Source organism: Sus scrofa, chromosome 15 (genome assembly GCF_054392235.1).
Source record: "Sus scrofa isolate SSC_HxYL_T2T_F1_AM1 chromosome 15, Sscrofa_HxYL_maternal_Yorkshire_Landrace_v2.0, whole genome shotgun sequence".
Taxonomy (NCBI): Eukaryota; Metazoa; Chordata; class Mammalia; order Artiodactyla; family Suidae; genus Sus; species Sus scrofa.
The window spans coordinates 47,943,971-47,965,915 of record NC_139397.1 but is presented as its reverse complement, the minus strand read 5'-3'; the positions used below and the strand labels follow the sequence as shown (position 1 = coordinate 47,965,915).

Genomic DNA, 21,945 nt, shown 5'->3' with positions numbered 1-21,945 from the left:
AAGCATAATCTTTTTTTGGCAGATCTTTCTTTCATCATACCTTGATTTTTAAAGCTTTTTTTTTTTTTTCGGTCTTTTTAGGACCACACCCATGGCATATGGAGGTTCCCAGGCTAGGGGCCAAATCAGAGCCATAGCTGCCAGCCTACACCACAGCTATAGAAAGGCAGGATCCAAGCCGAGTTTTTGACTAACACCACAGCTCACGCCAATGCTGGATCCTTAACCCACTGAGTGAGGTCAGGGATTGAATCTGTATCCTCACCAATGTTAGTCAGATTTGTTTCTGCTGAGCCAAGATAGGAAGTCCGATTTTTAAAGTTTTAAAAGTGTTTTCGGGGCTTTTTGAAGATGGCAGAGGAGTAAGAGGTCACTCTCACTCTCTCCCGCAAATACATCAATAAAACACATCTTCATGTAAAACGACTCACACTGAACATCAACTGAATGCTGGCAGAAGAACTTAAACCTCCAAAAGGGGCAAGAAACTCTTGACATAACTGGGGAGAACAAAAGAAAAAAAAAAAGAGGGAGAAAAGGAATCAGCACAAGACTAGCATTCCCGAGAGGGAGCTGTGAAGGAGAAAAGGAACCCATATTCTGGGAAGCCATCTAACAGCCGAGTTGGAGAGACCTCAAAGTCTCTCAGAAAAGTGCAGCAGCTGGACTGAGACCAGCAAAACGGAGTGAGAGCCACAGAGATCATCTGAACCATCAGCCTGGACACCACAGCCTGAGATGTTCAGGCGGGGGCTGGGCGCTGAGACTCAGGCTCCGGAGGTCAGTCCCGGGAAGAGGACAGGCACTGACTTGTGTAGGGAAGCCTGAGGGGCTAAGGAGCAGTGTGCCACAGGCAGGGGAGTGGTAAGCCACAGGCTGAGGAGGGGAACGCCACAGCAGAGGGAACCCAGGAGAAGGTCCAGAACTGCAGGAGAGGCAAGGTGCCATTGTTGGGGAGGGTGAGAGGAGGAGGGGCAGACTGCCACAGGAAATTCCTTGCACCCGAGTATGCGCATGCCTGTGGGCTCTCTGATAGAGGGCAGGGTGGCTTTGGCATAGGCTAAGGGCTGTGAGAAGCTTCTAACACCTTTAGGGGAGACTGGGTGCTCCTTGTGCAGGCTACTGGTGGCCAGGCACCTCTTCTGTGGGCTAAGGGCATCGGGGGGCTATGTGTGATGTGGCGCCTCTGACACGATATTACAGGTGGCAGGGACAGACCAAGGCTGTCTTCTCAGAGGCCAGAGGGAGACATGGCATGCCACCACCAGGGGCCTGTGAGTGGGCTCTACCTGTGACCCCAGGTACATCAGGGGTTGGCAAAAAAGAAAAAAAGAGGGCACTATAATCAAGCACCATATGCTGTTGCTCTCACTCCCCTAGGAACACACCCGCCCTGCAGCTGCCACTGAAAAACACTTTGCATGGCACCCAGACACTTGGTCACTGCTCCTTCTCAAGATCCTAAAACTAGGAGCAGCTGGTACAGCACCTCCTGCATGGGCTAAGTGGAATAGTGTGCTTCTTGCTTGGTCTGAAGATAGACGGGCAAACTGCCCCAGTTATCTCTGACTCCAGAGGTGGGTGTGGCCCAGCACCACTGGGATGCCTGAACAAAAATGACTTTCAGCCCCAACCACCTCAGAGGGCACCACACAGAAAAGGACACTGTGACACACCACCACCTGCTGTTGCTCCCATTCCCCTGGGAGCACAACCCCCCTGCTGCTGCCACTGCCAAACCCTCTGGGCAGTGCTCAAATGCTTCATGACTGTACCTCCCCAGGAACCTGCAACTAGGATCAGCTTGTGCAGCACCTCCTGTCGGAGCTAAGCAGGACAAGGTGCTTCTTGCATGGTCTACAGGAGGTAGGGGCAAACCACCACAGATATCTCTGGCTCCAGAAGTGGGAGTGGCTCACCAACACTAGCAGTCCATGAACGGATACCACTTGCAGCTCCATTCACCTCAAGGGCACCACAGAGGAGGGCATTGTGACCAAACACCAACTGTTGGTGCTCTTGCACCTGGTGACACACTGGCCCCACTGCTACCACTACCAAACGCTCCAGGCAGTACCCACACACCTGATCTCTGTTACGTCCCAGGATCCTGCAACTAGGAGCAGCCGGTACAGCACCTCCTATGAGGGCTGAGTGAGATGGGTTGCTTCATGCAAGGTCTACAGATGGCCAGGGGCAAACCACCACAGTTAACACTGACTCCAGAGATGGTCATGGCCTGTTACCACTAGGGATCCCTGAACAGGCACCACCTGTGGTTCCAGTCACCTCAGAGGAGGGCACTGCAATCCAACACAAGCTGTTGTTGCTCTCACTCCCCTGGGAACTCACACACCCTGCTGCGGCTACTGCCAAATGCTCTGGTCACCTTGTAGACCTGCCTAGAGCTCATTACCACTTCCCAGGGGCTGCAACTAGGAGTAGCCTGTGCCAGCTCTCCGCAGGTCCTTGCTGCTGTTGAGAGCCCAATGGCCAGGCACCGAATGCTGGCCCTACCCTTTGCCTCCTTCTCCCTGACAACACACCGAGAACCCTGGGGAAAACCAGCCTGCTCACACTGAAGAAAGAGACAGAAAAGATTCAAACTCCCACACCAAAAATAAATAGAACCCCCACCCAAAAAAATACAAAGGGGTATTCTTGAAGAGAAGTAGCCTTACAAGACTACAGTTTCGCTTCCCCAAACTCACAGAAAAAGAAAAGCACAAGCAAGATGAAGAAGCACAGAAACCATTCCCAGTTAAAGCAACAGGAAAATGCACCTAAAGCAGTCAACAAGGAAACGGACCTCTGCAGTCTGACAGACATTGAGTTCAAAAGGGAGATAGTGAAAATACTGAAGGAATTAAAAGAGGATATGAACAGTAATGCAGATTCTTTTAGAAAGGAAGGAGAAAATATAAGAAGGAGCCAAGAAAGACCAGAAAATTCATCTACAGAGATAGAAACTGAGCTAAAGGCAATAAAGACCAGAATGAATAATGTACAGTAACGAAGAAGTGACGTGAAAGATGCAATTATGGAAATCACCCAGGCAGGACAGCAGACAGAAAACCAAATGCAAAAACATGAAAGTAATATAAGAGACCTATGGAATAATATACAGCAGACCAATCTGCACATAATAGGAATTCCAGAGGAGAAGAAAAAGAAAAGGGGTTGAAAATATATTTGAAGAAATTATGGCTGAAAACTTTCCAAATCTAAAGGATACTGACATCAAGATACAGGAAGCACAGAAGGCCCCAAACAAGTTGAACCCAAATACGCCAACACCAAGACATACTGTAATAAAAATGGCAACAGTTAGAGAGAGGATTCTAAAGGCAGTAAGGGAAAAGCAATGCATTAATTATAAGGGAAGCCCCAGAAGGCTATCAGGTGAGTTCTCTACAGAAACACTGGCCAGAAGGGAGTGGCAAGATATATCTAAAGTGCTGAAAGGAAAAATTTTGCAACCTAGAATACTCTATCCAACAAGAATATCATTTAAAATAGAAGGGTAAATAAAGAATTTCCCCAACAAACAAAAGCTAAAAGAGTACAGCAATACTAAACCCATTCTAAAAGAAATACTGAAAAGATTTCTCTAAATTAAAAAAGAAAAGGAAAAGAAAAAAAGAAGAGTTAGGATGGAGGAAACCACTATTGGAAAGGAGTCACTTAAATAAGCTAGCATACAGTTCTAAACATGAAGATGTTGGAGAAAAAAAAAGAAAAAAAAAGACATCAAAACGATACAAAGTGGGAAAGGAAAGTAAGAAAATATAGATTCTTCTTTTATTTTAATGATGTGTTTGCGCCTACATGACTATCAGGGTAAAGCATGCAGATATAGGAAGGGGTTAACATACTGAAAAAACAGGGCAACCACAAATCAAAAACGAACATTCCATTCACAAAAAAGGAAAAGTACTCAAGCATCAAATAAATGGAAACCCTCCAACTAAAAAAAGAAAAGAAGAAAAGAGAAACATAGACTCAACTGGAAAACAAGCTTTAAAATGACAATTAATGCATATCTATCAATAATCACCTTAAAGGTCAATGGACTGAATACTCCAATCAAAAGGCACAGAGGGGCATACTGGATAAAAAAGCAACTCCTCCAATCTGTTGTCTAACAAGAAACTCACCTTAGGGCAAAGGACACATATAGATTGAAAGTGAGGGGATGGGAAAAGATAGTTCACGCCAATGGACAAGACAGGAAAGCAGGAGTTGCAATACTCATATCAGACAAAATAGACTTTAAAAGGAAGGCCATAAAGAAGGACACTATTTAATGGTAAAAGGATCCATTCAAGAAGAGGATATTACAATCATCAATATATATGTCCCTAATATAGGAGCACCCAGATACCTCCAACAAATACTAACAGACATAAAAGGAGAAACTGATGGGAATACAATCATAGTAGGAGGCTTTAACACCCCACTCACATCAATGGACAGATGCTCTAGACAGAAAAATCAATAAGACAACAGAGATCCTAAAGGACACAATAGCACAGTTAGGCTTAATCGACATTTTCAGGACATTACATCCAAAAACATCAGAATATACATTCTTCTCAAGTGCACATGGAACATTCTCAAGAATTGATCACATCTTGGGGCACAAAGCTCACCTCAACAAATTTAAGAGTGTACAAATTATTTCAAGTATCTTCTCTGACCACAATGGCATGAAACTAGAAATCCACCTCAGGAAAAGAAATGAGAAAAAACTGACCTCATGGAGACTAAACACCATGCTACTAAATAACCAATGGGTCAATGAGGAAATCAAGAGGGAAATTAAAAAACACCTGGAGACAAATGACAATGAAGACACAACCCCTCAGAATCTATGGGATTTCAAAAAAGCAGTGCTCAGAGGGAAATTCATAGCAATAAAGGCCTTCCTGAAAAAGGAGACGAAAAATCTCGAATCGACAACTTAACCCACCACCTAAATGAATTAGAAAAAGAAGAACAAATGAAACCTAGAGTCAGCAGAGGGAAGGAAATCATAAAATTCAAGGAGGAAATCAATAAAACAGAGATTAAAAAAAATAGAGAAAATTTGTAAAACCAAGAGCTGTTTCTTTGAAAAGGTAAATAAAATTGACAGACCTCTGGCCAGACTCACCAAGAAGAGAAGAGGAAAAAACCTAAATAAACAAAATAAGAAATGAAAAGGGAGAAGTTACAACGGATACTACAGAAATAGAAAAATCCATGAGAGAATAGTTTCAGCAATTGTATGCCAATGAATTTGACAACCTAGAAGAAATGGAAAATTTTCTAGAGATGTACAGTCTGCCAAAACTGAATCAAGAAGAAACAGATCAACTGAACAGACTGAACACTAGAAATGAAATTGAATATGTCATAAAAACACTCTCTGCAAATGAAATCCAGGACCAGATGGCTTCACAGGCAAACTATACCAAACATACAAAGAGGAACTTATACTCATCCTCCTTAAACTTTTTCAAAAAGTTGAAGAAGAAGAGCACTCCCAAAGACATTCTATGATGCCACCATCACCCTAATTCCAAAACTGGACAAAAATACGACCAAAAAAAAAAAAAAAAAAAACTATAGGCCAATATCTTTGGTCAATATAGCCACCAAAATTCTCAACAAAAGTTTAGCCAACCGAGTCCAACAACATATCAAAAAGATCAGGTGGGATTCATCCCAGGTTCACAAGATGGTTCAACATACACAAATCAGTTGTCATACATCACATTAACAAAACAAAAGTCAAAAACCACATGATCATCTCAATAGATGCAGAAAAAGCATTTGACAAAGTCCAACATCCCTTCATGATCAAAACTCTTACCAAAGTGGGTATAGAGGGAACATATCTTAACATAATAAAAGCCATTTATGGCGAACCCACAGCAAATATAATACTCAATGGAAAAAAAGCTGAAAGCCTTCCCACTAACATCTGGAACAAGACAAGGTTGCCCACTCTCACCACTGTTATTCAACATAGTACTGAAAGTCCTAGCCACAGCAATCAGACAAACAAAAGGAATAAAAGGCATCCAAATAGGAAGAGAAGAGGTAAAACTGTCACTGTATGCAGATGCCATGATAATATATATGGATAACCCTAAGGACTCAACTACAAAACTACTTGAACTGATCAACAAATTCAGCAGAGTAGCAGGACATAAGATAAACATTCAGATATCAGTCGCATTTCTGTATACTAACAAGGAAATACTAGAAAAGGAATACAAAAATACAATACCTTTTAAAACTGCACCCCCAAAAATCAAATACCTGGGAATACACCTGACCAAGAAGTAAAGGACTTATATGCTGAGAACTATAAAACATTAATCAAGGAAAATAAAGAAGACGTAAAGAAATGGAAAGCTATTCCATGCTCCTGGATTGGAAAAGTTAATGTTGTAAAATGGCCACACTACCCAAAGCAATCTACAGATTCCATGCAATCCCTATCAATTTACCAATGACATTTTTATGCAGAGCTAGAACGAACAATCCAAACACTTACATGGAACCACAAAAGACCCAGAATTGCCAAAGCAATCCTGAGGAACAAAAACCAAGCAGGAAGCATAACTCTCCCAGACCTCAGGCAATATGACAAAGCCACAGTCATCAAGGCAGTGTGGTACTGGTACCAAAACAGACAGACAAACCAATGAAACCAAACAGAGAACCCGGAAATAAGCCCTGACACCTATGGTCAATTAATCTTTGACAAGGGAGGCAAGAACACACAGTGGGAAAAGACAGTCTTTTCAGCAAGCATTGCTGGGAAACCTGGACAGCTGCATGCAAATCAGTGAAACTAGAACACACCCTCACACCATGCACCAAAATAAACTCAAAGTGGCTGAAAGACTTAAAGGTAAGACAAGACACCATCCAACTCCTGGAAGAGAACATAGGCAAAACACTCTCTGACATCCACCTCATGAATATTTTCTCAGGTCAGTCTCCCAAAGCAACAGAAATAAGACCAACAATAAACCAGTGGGACCTAATCAAACTGACAAGCTTTTGCACAGCAAAGGAAACCAAAAAGAAACCAAAAAGACAACTTACAGAATGGGAGAAAATAGTTTCAAAGGATGCAACCGACAAGGGCTTAATCTCTAGAATATACAAGCAACTTACACAACTCAACAGCAAAAAAGCCAACCACCCAGTGGAAAAATGGACAAAGGACCTGAATAGACATTTCTCCAAGGAAGATGTACAGATGGCCAATAAGCACATGAAACAATGCTCAACATCCCTGAGTATTAGAGAAATGCAAATCAAAACTACCATGAGATACCACCTCACACCAGTCAGAATGGCCATCATTAATAAGTCCACAAATAACAAGTGCTGGAGGAGGTGTGGAGAAAAGGGAACCCTCCTGCACTGTTTGTGGGAAGGTAAGCTGGCAGAGCCACTATGGAGAACAGTATGGAGGTACCTTAGAAAACTATACATAGAAATACCATATGACCCAGCATTCCCACTCTGTGGCATATATCCAGACAAAACTTCCCTTATAAAAGACACATGCACCCGCATGTTCGTTGCAGCTCTATTCACAATAGCCAAGACAAGGAAACAACCCAAATGTCCATTAACAGACAACTGGATTAGGAGGATGTGGTATATATACACAATGGTATATATACTCAGCCATAAAAAAGAACAAAATACTGCCATTTGCAGCCAGATGGATGGGACTAGACTCTCATACTGAGTGAAGTAAGTCAGAAAGAGAAAGAAAAATACCATATGGTGTCACATTTATCTGGAATCTAATATAGGGCACAAATGAACCTTTCCACAGTAAGGAAAATCATGGACTTGGAGAATAGACGTGTGGTTGCCTGGGGGAAGGGGGAGGGAGTGGGATGGATTGGGAGCTTGTGGTTAATAGATGCAGACTATTGCCATTGGAATGGATTAGCAATGAGATCCTGCTGTGTAGCACTGGGAATTATGTCTGCTCACTTAAGGAGCAAGATAATGTGAGAAAAAAGAATGTATACTTGTATGTGTAGCTGGGTCACCATGTTGTACAGTAGGAAAATGACAGAACACTTTAAATCATCTATAATGGAAAAAATAAAAATCATTATTCATATTTAAAGAAAAGTGTTTTCCTATTTGTTTTACCTTGAATGTTTAAGTAAACTCAGTGTAACTTGATGTGTCGGTCTTTTAATGTTTCAACCTATCCCTCTATATTCAAAGTACATATGGTCCAAAATTTTGAAGTCAGAGGCCTGAATTGTAATTACAACACACAGTTGGAAATTCAGGCATGAAATTGCAGATAGACTTAAGAGATGCAGATAAACTTGAAATCAACTGCAAGTATGTGGCTCCAAAAAGAGTATAATATGTGTGATATGATGAAAGTACCAGAAGAGGAAGTCGCATGTTCTGAGGCTAAAGGAGTGTCCTGGAAGGTGGAGGAAAACAAGAGTGCCGGTGCTGTGGCCCCCAGAGCTTCCCTTACAGAAGAGCAAAGGACCAAAGGATCGCCTGATCTTGGTGCTGATGGGACTTCTGTTAATTAGTACAATCATTAGAATTACTACTGAGAAATGCTTATTATAGCTATAAATAAGGAATTAATTTGTGACCTTGTTGAGGAAAAAAAGCTGGACTGTTAAGGTGGAAACCAGAGACATGGATGGGCGATGGAGGCAGGTGCCAAGGCCTCTGCTTGTAGCTGCTCACCTTTGAGGAAGAGGAGAGAGGAGAAGCATCGAGAGAGTGATTGGCTTGATCTGCACAGGCTGTGATGACAAATTACTGCAGGCCTGGCAGCTTATAACCCAGAAATGTATTCCTGACAGTTCTGGATGCTGGAAAGCCCAAGATTAAGGCCTTAGCACAGCACTGCTCTAGTGAGGACTCTCTTCCTGTGCCCAGTGAGGTTAGAGACAAGGAACATTTCCGTGGCTCCCACATAGAAGAGTTTGTTTAAAACGTCCACCTGACCAGGTACAGGCTTACTTGTTGTAGCATTTTCATTGATTCTTTGAGAGTTAAAATTTTTCCATCAGGTAAAGAGTGTGGTAAATAGTTAGGGATACTAGCAATAAAGTGGCCAGTGTGATGGATAATGGAATAGTTTCTTGACAGAGAAATCAGGAAAGAGAGCAGGTAAATCCACTGTAGATTCCCTAGGAAAGATGTGTGAAAATCTTTGAATTGTGGAAGATTTTGATAGAATTTGAGGATGTATTTTAGTGTTTTTTTTTTTTTTTTTCCAAAAGGGAAACAATTATAGAGCTAATAGAATGTAGATTTTTTTTCTGTCTCAAAACACTGTTTACTCCAGGGACTGCTGCCCTGGGCCTCAGGTTCTAAGAACCCCCAGCACTCAGCCCAGCACAAATGCTTTATGGGATCCATGGGCCTGTCATTCAAAGTCTGTTTCTTGGTTCTGTCACACTGCGTCCGGGAACCACAGAACCAGGAAACAGCCAGTCTCTGACCAACACTCCTCAGACCCCAAAGAAATGCTTCTCCCATCATTTTCTCTGTGTATTTGAAACAAAAGATGATGCTGTCCAAATGCTGTGCAGGTTTGTGGATCCTCCTGGAGCATTGTCTGAGGCAGAGCTGGTTCTGGTTGTGATGTGAGCAGCAGGAATGTCCAAGAAAAGGAAAAAGCAGTTTAATTAAGGCAGATTGTTCCTTTCAGACAGCATGAATGCAGCGTGTGATTACATAACAAAGAGCCATTGCCCCATCATCTCACTGAGCATTGGTTATCTCCACATTTTGTACTCCAGTATGTGCTTGCAGACACAGTTATGAACTAGTGTGCATTCTCATTTGGTTGCATGTAGAGGATACAAAATATTTTGTAATACTAAACATCTTATATTATTCTTTTGTATGACTATATGTCCAAAAAGACTTAAATGAAGCATGATACCAGTTCTTCCTGTTGGCAACTAGGTGACCATTGAATGCTAGAATTATGAATACTTCTTTTTAAAACATTTAGTAAAATGTTATTACACATATAACATGTATATATTCTATCTTCTGCGTTGGCTAACGCATTATTTTAAATAGCTGGAAGGTCTACTATTAAATAGATCTTGTCTACATGGGAGCCCAAAGTGCCTTTCCCATGGCCTATTGTGTTCTTCAGAGACTGGTTGTAACCTTCTTCTCCAGCCCAATCTCCTGTTCCTGTCCACATCCTCTCTAGTTCAGCCCTGTATGTTGCATTCTCTTTATGATGTATAGATGATGGACAGATACAGAGACATAATTCATTCATGCTTGTGCTTTCTCTGCCCTGCATCTTCTTTCTGTGTAAAAACTGAGCATTGTCTGAGTTTTCAATGCTCAAGTTTTCAATCCTCTGTTACCTGCTGTCGCCACAGTCTGACTATCATCGCCCCTACTCCTGCTAATCAATTCCTCCCTCTTTGCGGCAACTGTATTCATTTATACATAACCTCATAAACCCTTATCACACTGCCTGTGATGGATCAAAACTTTGTCCCTCCAAAATCCGTACATTGAAATTCTAAACCCCAAGATGATGGTGTTAGGAGGTGGGCCCTTTAGGAGATAATTGGGTCACAAAGTTGATCCCCCATGGATTGATTAATGTCCTTAGAAAGAGACCTCAGGGAGCTAGCTCTCCTGCCCATTCTGTCATGTCAGGACATGGGAAAAAAATCAGGAAATTGTTCCTCACCAGACCATGACTGTGATAGCACCTTGACATCTGATTTTCAGCATTCAGAACTGTGGGAAATAAATGTTTGTTGTTTAAAAGCCACCCTGTCCATAGCATCCTATTATGTCAGCCCCAATGGATTAAGACAAAGGCTTCCTTTTTTTTTTTAAACAAGATAAATTTCCATTTAGTAATATAAAGGATTTTCTAAAAAAGGGCTGATGGACAGGTGAGCATTTTGTTTAGTTTAAACTCACAGCATCTCTAAGATTGTATTGAAAGAGATTAAGTAGTCAACAAAGATGCAGGTGATTCAACAAATATGTGTCAGATGTCTGGGAATACAGCTGTGAGGAAGGGCATTGAAAATCCTACTCTCATGTGGTTTATATTCTAGTGTAAAGTAAAAAGGTAATGAAAATGTAAAAATACGTGGGATGGAGAAAATACCAAGTGGAAAAAGGCTGCTGAGAGATGTCTATCCTATTTTGCATAGACTTCGTCTATCACTAGCTGGCATGGTGGGCAGCTTCTGCAATGGTCCCCAAAGATCCCCACCTCCTTTGCACTCACATCCTCATTTCTGTCTAAACTGGATTTTGACTCACTTGCAACAGATAGAATGTGATAGTGATTGGGTATCACTTACGAAATTAATTTATAAAAAGTCAGTCTCCTGCTGCCTCTGGGTAGGGTGGCCTTGCTCAGAGGCACAGATGAGTGAGTTAGCAGGTATCCAGGGTGGTTCTTTGGAGATTGGCCAGTAGCTCCATGAGTGAACTTGGAAGCTGATCCTCCATGGTCAAGTCTTCTGATGAGAGTGTAAACACAGCCAGTAATGTGGCTGAGCCTCCAAGAAACAGAGCTAGAGGCGTCCAGTGAAGTTGGCTTGGATTCTGTTCCACAGTCTGTGAGATAAGGTTTCCTCTCTGTTTTAAGTCATTCAAGTTTGGGGTCATGGATTATCCAGCAAAGACAGATGTACAATACAATACAGTTAGTAACCTCAAGGCAGTAACAGCCCATTCACATGGATGCCAAGTGAAGCAGCAATTGGCAGAGGCTGTGGCAAATGGAAGGGCTCATAGGCTCCATTGAGCTGGAGGAAGAGAGGGAGGTAGGAAGGGAAGAGTGACTGGAATCTGCAGGCACCGCACTGTTGGCCGTTGTAGATGATGTGGCTTTTACTCTGTAAACAGTGGAAAGCAAATAGAAGAGTTGGCCAAGAAATTGATGACATGTGGGTTAAATTTCAGCATGACTGTTCTGGCCACATGTTAAGTTTCCATGGGGTGACTTCCTGGCCTATTGGGAGTTTAGAGTTGAGTTTTTCTGACTTGAGAAATAAGTTGAATTCCAAATTTTAGCAAAATCCAACATTCAATGGGTAGAAAATGTTGCCTTGCAAACATTTGATAAAAGAAACCAATTAAGGTACATAGGTCTGGATAGATTCAGTGAAGTGTCTGCCACTATTAAACTTATTTTGTTATGGGGTTACCAATCTGATGTAACCTTAGTTTATCTAGATTCTATCAAGGGGTTTGGAAAAGGAAAATAAAGAGTTTAGTGTTTGCAAAAATCTATTAAGTCTTTGCTAAACAGCCTTTTTCACCCAGGGTTGTGCCTGACTTTTAATTAAACTGATTTCAAGCTAGTTGATGGTATTTAAAAGGATGCCACCCCTCCCACTTACAAGACCTATTTGTCAAAATCAGTTATGGACAAGGACAGGGCCAAAGATTTCCTTGCTGAGAGAAGCTTTTTCTCCCAGAATTTCCTTGCTGGACTCAAGTCTCATTACCTTAGATTAAAATAAAGTTTCTAGTATAATCTTATTTTAATTTTAGTTATTTTTCATGTACTTCATGCATATGCATATATATTTTTAACATATGAAGAGGCAGCATAGAAAACTCTTTTGGTGACTTGGTTTATTCATGAAACAACTGGTCTTGGTGATCCTTGCATATAACCGTATAGAAATATACCTTTTTTAAACATTTGTATTCAGGATATGAAAGTACTATTAATTAGTCATTCTGAAAACTAGCAGATACATTTTTCTTTTTTATCTTTTGCTCTTCAAAAACTACAATAAGATTTTTTTATTTTAAAATGATTTTTATTTTTTCCATTATAGCTGGTTTATAGTGTTCTGTCAATTTTCTACTGTACAGCAAGGTGACCCAGTCACACATACATGTATACATTCTTTTTTCTCACATTATCATGCTCCATCACAAGTGACTAGATATAGTTCCCAGTTCTATACAGCAGGATCTCATTGCTTATCCATTCCAAAGGCACTAGTTTGCATCTATTAACCCCAAACTCCCAATCCATCCTGCTCCCTCCCCCTCCCCGCCCCCCTTGGCAAACACAAGTCTGTTCTCCATGTCCATGATTTTCTTTTCTGTGGAAAGGTTCATTTGTGCTGAAAATAAAATTTCTCTATAACTCTTCAAACATACCTGCTTATACTTTAAACATATATGCTTAATTTTTTTCTTTCATGTAGCGTATGGAAATGGTTTCTGTTATATTTTAATTAATTCTGAGATAGGCTACTTAATTCCACTCATAACCATTTCTATAGCAGAAAAGATTGTTCTGCATTCTGCCATTCTGTAAGTTAAATCTTATGATTCTGTTTCATTGAAGCATAATTTGCAAACAATAAGGTGATATAAACTATTGTTACATTTCGCTGACAATTTTGTCAACATGAAATTTCCACTTAAATCAAGACAAAATATTTTCAAGACCAGACAGTTCCCTCCCACCGCTCCCAGTCAATATCCAATACCCACAGGCAACCACTTGTAGATTTTTCTCCTGGGAGGTCAGTTCTGCCCACTGTAGACTTCCGTATGGTGTGTATTCTGTTGTGTCTGGCTTCTTTTTCTTAACATGATGTTTGTGAATACAATTCCTGTTCTACAAAGTTTATTCCCTTTTTATTGTTGAATAGAGATCTGCTACACGAGTATACGACATCTGTTTAGATTTTTTCCAGTTAATAGACCTTTAAGTTGTTTTCAGCTTTCAAATATTTTGAATAATGTTACTGTGAAAATCCTTGTAAAAGTCATGTTTTGGTATATATGTTTTTATTTCTCTTGGGTAACTGTGTAGGGGTGGAATTTAATTGTGCTTTTCCTCACATACTCGGTGATATTGTTTCTTTTTCCTTAGTTTGCATATTTGTTTGAAGATACCTGTTTCTGCAAGTGGCTTACAAGTTTTACTATTTTTTTCCTTCTTACATTTAGAACTCATAATATTTAAACCACTCTTTTGATATAGATTTTATAGTGTCTCTTTTGACTTCATGCTATGAAACAAACTGGAACATTTTACCTCTCCTGTTTCTGTTTTCACTTTCAACTTTTAACATTTATTAATAGCAGCAATGTTTCCACTATGGTAAGGCTATGGCCTTTCCCTCCCATTACAAATCACAGTTACTATGAGTGTTTAGCTTCATTCTGTGTTTAGGTTTTCAGTGTTGAACATCAGTTTCTTTTTTCTTTTCTTTTTTTTTTCTTTTTACAGCCACATATGCAGCATATGGAATTTAGTTCCTTGGCCAGGGGTCAAACTGGAGCTGCAGCTGTGACCTATGCCACAGCTATGGCAAAGCCAGATCCTACACGCACTGAGGGAGGCCAGGGACCAAATCCACATCCTTACAGAGACAACATTGGGACCTTAACCTGCTGAGCCACAACAGGAACACCTGGACATCAGTTTCTTAATTAATGTCATTGATTAGATTTTATCTATTTTTGGGGGGTGTAATAAAAACACTATACTTTCAAAAAACATTTCTAAGGTTCTTTAGATTTATTACTTCATTTAATCTCAAAACCTCCATGAATAATTTGAATTCTTACTTTTATTCTCACATTATAGATCAGGAAGTTTGATCAGCAGAATGTTAAAGGACCTTGAAAACATTTGCAAAGCTTCTCTAAGTGATAGAGCCATTCTTTCAGCTGACCATGTTCCTGAAACAGTGTCATCTTCTCCAGAGAACGCTTGGATTTGGTACTTACTGAGGTCTAGTGGGCCACACAGTTTGTCTGCTGCCAATCAGGTATGTGAAAGGTCATCTCTGCCTTGTGGGGAATGAGCCAGGAGCTCAGTCTTAGGTCTGGTTCATCTGTATGGTTCTGGATTAATCTGCAGGAAGTATTTGTGTGGGATTGGAATGAAGATGGGAGGAGCTGACCTTCCCTGGGGAATGGCAGCAGGATGCACTCGTGGAAGGGAGATAGATGCTGCACAGGGGATTTCTGGTAGAACTATTTAAGCTGAGGTGCTTGTTGGAGCTTTACTGAGATTCTGTTACATTATAGAGGCTCCCCACAAGCTCAGCCAGAGATTAGTAAAGATAGATTCCTTGGCCTTCATATTCCCAGTTCCTCTGAGAGTTGGAGATCCCTTGATTCCCTAAAGTAAACTCTAGCTTTACTTCTGTGTTTCTCATTGGATATTGACTGATGCTGTTTGTGATATGGTAAGTGATTTCTTAGGAAACCCCAGAGAGGGTGTATTTGTCTGTTGCTGCCATAAAAAGCCCTCCCAATACAGAGGCTTAAAGAACGCACATGTATCACCTTATTGTTCTAAGAGTCAGAAGCCCGGCACAGTCTCACCAGGCTGATGAGAGGCTATGGTGAATCACGTCCTTAACTCCTAGGGTTGTTGCCAGATTTCAGTTCCTCACAGTTGTAGGATGAGATGCTCGTTTCCTTGCTGGCTGTCACCTGAGGGTCCTTTCAGTTCCTTGAGGCCAGTTCTCAACTGATGGCCCATCTTTCCATCTTCAAAGTAGTGGCCTGGTATCAAATCCTTACCTGTGGAGTTTGCCCTCCTTTCTTCCATCCCAGTGCTCTGACCAACTCTTCTGCCTTCTCTTCCACTTCTAAGAATTCATGTGAGTATATTGGATTGTCTACCTAATCCAGGATAATCTCCCCAACTTCAAGGTTCTATTCCTAACCACATCAGCAAAGTTCTGCTGCCTTGGAACTAGGTTGCAGGCATCTTATTTTGCCTACTACAAATGGGAGTCTAGAGTTGGACTTCTCATCTGATTCTGTTTGACCTCATTGTCAGTGGAAAATGCAATGGGACATTGGTGATATACGGCATGCACACTGAGGTCAGATATTAAATTGTTACTTGGTTTTATATGACCAAAGAACTGCCTTTGAGAGATTAAGTGGCTCTTGTAATAGTTGTTTTTATTGCTAATATTGGCAATAATACAAGAAATTTAATGGATAAGCACTGTGAAATCCACTGAATACTTCTTGTTCCAAGGAAAATTGCAAAAAGATAATAAAAAGAACTCTTTATTCAAATCAAGCCATGGATAAAGAACCAATCATTCCTATGACTGTGTTAAAATAGGGTCTTATGGCTGACAGCCATGTAACAAAGATTTTTGAACAAGGCCCCACAGATAAATTACAAGGCAAGGTAGATTTATACTTTGCTTGGTCTCCTAAGCTAATATCTAACATCGATTTCCAAAAAGTGGGGTCCTAAAAATTGGAACAGTAAGATTTATGCAAATTCCATTTTATACACTGAGTACAATTTTTAATACCTTGAGTACTGTGGGACCGCTTTTTGCTACCAGAAGCAACTCTTAACAGCTTGAGACTAGACTTTCCTGGGCCCTGCAGCCCTATAACCATCCCAGCTGCAGCACTTGCCTTGAAGAGCTGACTCTTCTCCCAGGACTTGGTTGCACCATCTCTAACATCTCTCTCCAGACTCATGACTAGACTCACATCCGGCATATTCCAAGGAAATGAGCACAGTTATTTACTGGGAAAGGTAACCAACATCCACAGCTAGCTTTGCAATCAGCATTAATAACCAGATAGGAAATCTGTGTCAGAATGATTAATTAAGATGAATACGGAGAAACAGTGATCTTGGATTGAAGTATATGTATTTATATGCATGCATTGCCAAGAGATTCTAATCTGAGGTAATAGATTGAACAGCTCATACATGCTCTCAGATTTACTTGAGAGTGACTGAAAATTGTCCTCAGTGTGACCTATGTTAAATTAAAATCTCCCTTGATATAGTATAGAAAAAGGAATTGAAAGACTCGAGAGGGGATGGTAGGCTAGATTTGCTGTGTTACCTGCCCTGTCCTATGACCATGGCCCTGGAGTGACTGGGGGATATGGAGGCACTCAGGGAAGTGTCAGCAGTGGGACTTGGAGTAGCATTCATTTGAATCTGGTAGCACCTATGTCTGCTGTATTGACACCTCTCTTTCAATATGCATTTGTGGTTTAGAAAAAAATTAAGACAGTTTTATTCAAGAACAACAACGACAACAAAATACGGACTGGGTTTACTTAAAGGTCCCTGTACTGTCCAAACAAAGCAAGATGTTCCTGAAATGTAGGAAGGAATAAAAAACTTCTGGGTGGGAAGTGCCTCAGAGGACAGGTTTTGTCGTTGACAGATTTGCAGACAATAAATCACAGTGTGGAGACTTAAAAGTACAGAGATAAGAACACTTTTGACTGGATGGTTTGGGGAAGGAGTTGTATGGTTAGACGAGGAAGTATCAGGATATTTGTTTTCATGTTAATAAATGGTCCCCAGATGGGTTCAGCTGTTGGGGAGTCACAAGGTCAAGGCGGTACATCCTGCAGGGCCCTCACCCTCTCTCCCTGGCCAGAGCCGACCTTGCTCAGTGGGCCCACTAATGCAGAGATGTTGTGTCAGCGACAGGGTTTTGAGCTGCCCAGCCACACAGACTTCCTGCTTCCACAGCCACCTGGGAACTGTCACAGCTGTGTTCCCAGGCTGTCACCACAGAGGCCAACACTGGACCCGATATACAGCCCCTTTCACTTTGTTGTATTTCCTTATTTCTTGCCATAAACGATGTTTAGGTTTCATTAACCAAGTTCCATCTTCCAGGCTCTCCAGTTATCGGTATAGCAGGTTCCCTCCATATATCTCCCTTAATTACTCTCTTTCAATCACTTCCCCCTCTTTCTTCCTTTCTATTCACATTCCTTATGTCTGTATTCCCTGTCTCCAGATCATGGTTTTCTAAGCAAGGTGTCATAGACACTAAGGGCCACACCACCTCTTTTGGAAATTATACTTTCTTTTTTTGTTTTCATTTTAAAAGTTTTATTGAAGTATAGTTGATTTACAATGTTGTGATAATTTCTGCTGTACAACAACAAAATGACTCTGTTATACATATACACACCTATCCCTCTCTTTCAGATTCTTTTCCCATATAGACTATCACAGAATATTGGGTAGAGTTCCCTGTGCTACATGGCAGGTCCCCACTGGCCAATCATTCCTTAGATCACAGTGTGTATATGCCAGTCCCAAACCCCCAGTCCATCTCTGCCCCCTCCTGTCCCTGATGGTAACCATAAACTCTACTTTCTGAATTATATTTTTCTCTTTACCTGGAGCTCCACTCTTGATGGTCTGCGGCTTTTGTTTCTCCCTTTTCTAGATATTTTAAAGAGGTGGTTTTAGATTCTATCTCTATTTTCACTTCATCTTTACGAAGGAATACAGTTGAAATTACCCTAACATCTTTTAATTCAGAGCCGTTTCATATATGTTCCTGTTTGGTAGATAAAATATTTCCACTATATGAGAAGATATTTAAGTCTCAGCCAGGTTAAAATTATCAAGGATGAGTGCAGTATCTGCATACATATGTTTTAAAATTTCAAGACAGAAATAATGTGTGAACTATATCTGATTAGTAGCATAGATGGTAAAAGACTTGAATATTTTAGTTAACTGTTGTTAAACATACGTCACTTTCCTTCCAAAAGACTAAGGTGACCTTGGGGATACATATATGGAGCTCTGATGGCCTAAAAAGAGAAAAACACAAGCATTATTCTGAGACTCAGATGCATTACATGTAGGTTATTAAGTTTATTTATAAAGTGCTCATCAGAGTAGAAAATATATTAAGAAGAAAGAAAGGAAAGAATAGCAATGTTTAGCCTAAAAATACAACATTAATATGTGGACATGGTTTTCATCTTTGCATATTTGTATGTAAGAAAAATAAAGTCATATTCCCAGATATATTTCTAAATGAAAAAATAGTCTCCATATAGTTCTCCATAGTGGCTCTACCAGCTTACCTTCCCACAAACAGTGCAGGAGGGTTCCCTTTTCTCCACACCTCCTCCAGCACTTGTTATTTGTGGACTTATTAATGATGGCCATTCTGACTGGTGTGAGGTGGTATCTCATGGTAGTTTTGATTTGCATTTCTCTAATACTCAGGGATGTTGAGCATTGTTTCATGTGCTTATTGGCCATCTGTACATCTTCCTTGGAGAAATGTCTATTCAGGTCCTTTGTCCATTTTTCCACTGGGTGGTTGGCATTTTTGCTGTTGAGTTGTGTAAGTTGCTTGTATATTCTAGAGATTAAGCCCTTGTCGGTTGCATCCTTTGAAACTATTTTCTCCCATTCTGTAAGTTGTCTTTTTGGTTTCTTTTTGGTTTCCTTTGCTGTGCAAAAGCTTGTCAGTTTGATTAGGTCCCACTGGTTTATTGTTGGTCTTATTTCTGTTGCTTTGGGAGACTGACCTGAGAAAATATTCACGAGGTGGATGTCAGAGAATGTTTTGCCTATGTTCTCTTCCAGGAGTTGGATGGTGTCTTGTCTTACCTTTAAGTCTTTCAGCCACTTTGAGTTTATTTTGGTGCATGGTGTGAGGGTGTGTTCTAGTTTCACTGATTTGCATGCAGCTGTCCAGGTTTCCCAGCAATGCTTGCTGAAAAGACTGTCTTTTCCCACTGTGTGTTCTTGCCTCCCTTGTCAAAGATTAATTGACCATAGGTGTCAGGGCTTATTTCCGGGTTCTCTGTTTGGTTTCATTGGTTTGTCTGTCTGTTTTGGTACCAGTACCACACTGCCTTGATGACTGTGGCTTTGTCATATTGCCTGAGGTCTGGGAGAGTTATGCTTCCTGCTTGGTTTTTGTTCCTCAGGATTGCTTTGGCAATTCTGGGTCTTTTGTGGTTCCATATAAGTGTTTGGATTGTTCGTTCTAGCTCTGCATAAAAATGTCATTGGTAAATTGATAGGGATTGCATGGAATCTGTAGATTGCTTTGGGTAGTGTGGCCATTTTACAACATTAACTTTTCCAATCCAGGAGCATGGAATAGCTTTCCATTTCTTTACGTCTTCTTTATTTTCCTTGATTAATGTTTTATAGTTCTCAGCATATAAGTCCTTTACTTCTTGGTCAGGTGTATTCCCAGGTATTTGATTTTTGGGGGTGCAGTTTTAAAAGGTATTGTATTTTTGTATTCCTTTTCTAGTATTTCCTTGTTAGTATACAGAAATGCGACTGATATCTGAATGTTTATCTTATGTCCTGCTACTCTGCTGAATTTGTTGATCAGTTCAAGTAGTTTTTGGGGTTGAGTCCTTAGGGTTATCCATATATATTATCATGGCATCTGCATACAGTGACAGTTTTACCTCTTCTCTTCCTATTTGGATGCCTTTTATTCCTTTTGTTTGTCTGATTGCTGTGGCTAGGACTTTCAGTACTATGTTGAATAACAGTGGTGAGAGTGGGCAACCTTGTCTTGTTCCAGATGTTAGTGGGAATTATGGAGGTACCTTAGAAATCTATACACAGAACTACCATATGACCCAGCATTCCCACTCTTGGGCATATATCCGGACAAAACTTTCCTTGGAAAAAACACATGTACCCGCATGTTCATTGCAACTCTATTCACAATAGCCAAGACATGGAAACAACCCAAATGTCCATTGACAGATGATTGGATTAGGAAGATGTGGTATATATACACAATGGAATACTACTTAGCCGTAAAAAGAACAAAATAATGCCATTTGCAGCCAGATGGATGGGACTAGAGACTCTCATACTGAGTGAAGTAAGTCATAAAGAGAAAGACAAATACCATATGATATCACTCATATATGGTATCCGATGTACAGCACAAATGAACCTTTCCACAGAAAAGAAAATCACGGACTTGGAGAATAGACTTGTGGTTGCCTGGGGGGAGGGGGACGGAGTGGGAGGGATTCAGAGATTGGGGTCAGTGAATGCAAACTATTGCTCATGGAATGGATTTACAATGAGATCCTGCTGTGTAGCACTGAGAACCGTGTCTTGATACTTAAACAACACAGCACGACAATGGGAGAAAAAATTATGTATACATGTAAGTGTAACTGGTTCCCCATGCTGTACAGTGGGGGGGAAAGGTGTGTTGGTGGAAATAACAATAAAAAATAAATTTAAAAAAAATCATAAGCAAAGCATTGAAAATTATTGGAAGGCAAATTTTATTTATGCATAGCAAACATTTCTTAAGCATTTAAACTGTTGAGCAAAGAAATTAGGGAGTTTTAAGGTGCAATATATTCTGATACCTGAAGTTAAGCATGAATGGCCCATTTTCACAAATGCTAAATGAGGAAACCAGAATATAAGACCCATAAAATTTATTCTTTCACATGGAAATTTAAGTTTTCTACACAACTTCTACTTCCTCTTCAACCTTCAACTCACATAATTTTAAGGTACATAATAAAAACTTCTAAAAATGAGAAAATGCTATGTATTTTATTTTCTTAACTAAACTGTTATTTGTGACTGTAACAGATTCTATTTTTTAGTATCTTCTATAAATGAATCTTCTGCTAGAAACTCTACGTTTACACTGTAATTCTTATAACCATCAAAAAGTTAAGCATTAAACATTTCATTTAATAAATGAGAACATCAAAATATTAGAAAGCATAAATAACTCACCAGGGGAAAATATCCACTGGATGGTGGCAATAAATTTAGATCCAGGGCTCCCTGACCCCAAACTCAGAATGTCTTCATTCCTGCCCTATGAACTAAGATCCTGATGGCTGAGACCACTTCATCATTCACAACTCATGACAAAATGTGGTGACGATATGTAACACATTAAATGTTTTTGTATGAGTGACTAATTAAATTGAATCAGATCTGGATAAAATACCAGGAAGATAGATTTGCCAAACAGCTGCTACCTAGAAATACTCGAACTCATGACTACAGACAACCCAAAGTCACATCCTATTAGAGACTCTTACTCCTGATTCAGATCTCAGAGGAAAGGTCTGGCCATTGGTAGCACAGTCTAAGAG

At 40.4% G+C, this 21,945-nt stretch overlaps 1 long non-coding RNA gene across 8 annotated transcripts in view; it reads left to right on the top strand.

The window, feature by feature from the left end:
• Positions 1-21,945, top strand: part of LOC110257104 (uncharacterized) — a 375,873-nt gene that overhangs the window by 71,176 nt on the left and 282,752 nt on the right. For all 8 annotated transcript variants that reach the window (XR_014829736.1, XR_014829737.1, XR_014829740.1 and 5 more), the window contains exon 3: positions 14,642-14,825. This is a non-coding gene — a long non-coding RNA (uncharacterized LOC110257104). The remainder of the gene's footprint in view (positions 1-14,641; positions 14,826-21,945) is intronic.